Genomic DNA, 1966 nt, shown 5'->3' with positions numbered 1-1966 from the left:
ACCTGCCTCTGTGCCTGGCTAATTTTTGTATTTTAGTAGAGACGGGGTTTCACCCTGTTGGCCAGGCTGGTCTCGAACTCCTGACCTTGTGATCCGCCCACCTCAGCCTCCCACACTGCTGGGATGACAGGCGTGAGCCACCGCACCCAGCCTGAATTAACATTTTCTAAAGACGCCTCCCGCCTGCCATGCTGAAAGCCACCAAAGCTGTCTTGGCTGCACTGGTGGTGACAAAAGTCATACATAAATTTGACTTTGTCTTCCTTGATTTAAACGATCTGTATGAATTCGGGGATGGTGTAGAAATGCTCCCAACAGACCCCAGGGTTTCCCAATGGGGATTCGGGGCCGGTGGAAGTCAGAGAGGTTCCCTGCAACTTCTGCATCTCCGCAGGCCCTTCCCGAGCCCTGATCCAGCAGAGTCGTGGGGCTGCCATAGCCGCTGGGTGCGCCCCAGGAGTGCATCTTTCTGGATCTGGGGCACCTTCATTTCCCCATTTCCCCGGTGGCAACCAGGTACCAAAAGTAGAAGCGGGTTTTTGGAAAATGAGTCATTAGGACCCAAAGAGAACCTATTGCCGCATGGACTGGATAACCCTCTTGAGGACCATCCTGAGAAATTCTGACGTCTGCTGTTACACCATGAAATAAACGGGAGACCTCCTCGGGAAAGGGGAAGAAAAATGGTGGCTGGTGTCCACCGTGGCTGAGAACTTGAACCAGCAGCTCCAACGAGCAACATGTAGAAAATGATGTACAGGCCGGGTGCGGTGGCTCACGCCCGTCATCCCAGCAACTTTAGGAGGCCAAAGGGGGCAGATCACTTGCGGTCAGGAGTTCAAGACCAGCCTGGCCAACATGGTGAAACCCTGTCTCTACTAAAAACACAAAAAAATTAGCTGGGTGTGGCGGCGCACGCCTGTAGTCCCCAGCTACTCGGGAGGCTGAGGCAGAAAAATTGCTGGAACCCGGGAGGTGGAGGTTGAAGTGAGCAGGGATCGCACCACTGCACTGCAGCCTGGGCAACCAGGGTGAAACTCCGTCTCAAAAAATAAATACAAATACAAAGTTAATCAGGCACGGTGGCACATGCCTGTCATGTCAGCTACTCGGGAGGCTGAACCAGGAGAATCACTTGAACCCCGGAGGCAGAGGTTGCAGTGAACTGAGATTGTGCCATTGCACTCCAGCCTGAATGACGAGAGAAACTCCATCTCAAAACATAGAAGTATTTCCAGGATCAGTGTCTGAAACTAGGAGCCTTCAGGCTTCAGAGGCAGAAAGAAGCCTGCACTGAAACCAGCGAGTCTCTCACAACGGAGTCGGGGCGCCTTCGGCGGGGAGGTTCTCTCCCTTGTACCCACAGGAGTTTACTTCGCAGAGGTGACTAGGGCTAGCACAGAGAGACCACGGAAAGAAGAAATTACTCCTGACCCTTCCCGAGAGAAGAGGCCGCCACGCCACGCAGGGCACAAGGGGATGCCTGGGTTTGGGTTGGGAGGCAGGAATGAACGAGGGAACAGCCTGGGCCACAGCCTTTAAGGGGTTTCCACAGAACGGGGCAGCAGGGCTGCAGAACAGCTCAGGGTTGACAACTTTGAACAGTTCTGCTGGACCCTGGGCTGTGGGGCAGGCTCTACTGGGATGATTTAGGGCCAGGGAAATACTGGCTTGAGGCCGGGCGCGGTGGCTCACGTCTGTAATCCCAGCATTTGGGAGGCCAACGCAGATAGATCACCTGAGGTCAGGAGTTCGAGACCAGCCTGGGCAATACGGTGAAACCCCGTCTCTACTAAAAATAAAAAAAAATTAGCTGGGTGTGGTGGCGTATGCCTGTAATCCCAGCTACGTAGGAGGCAGAGGCATGAGAATCACTTGAACCCGGAAGGCGGAGCCTGCAGTGAGCCGAGATCGCACCACTGCACTGCAGCCTGGGCGACAGAGCGAGACTCCGTCTCAAACACAG

Source organism: Colobus angolensis, unplaced genomic scaffold, assembly GCF_000951035.1.
Source record: "Colobus angolensis palliatus isolate OR3802 unplaced genomic scaffold, Cang.pa_1.0 Scaffold43, whole genome shotgun sequence".
Classification (NCBI taxonomy): Eukaryota; Metazoa; Chordata; class Mammalia; order Primates; family Cercopithecidae; genus Colobus; species Colobus angolensis.
The sequence above is the reverse complement of the archived record's forward strand: the minus strand, read 5'-3'. Positions refer to the sequence as shown.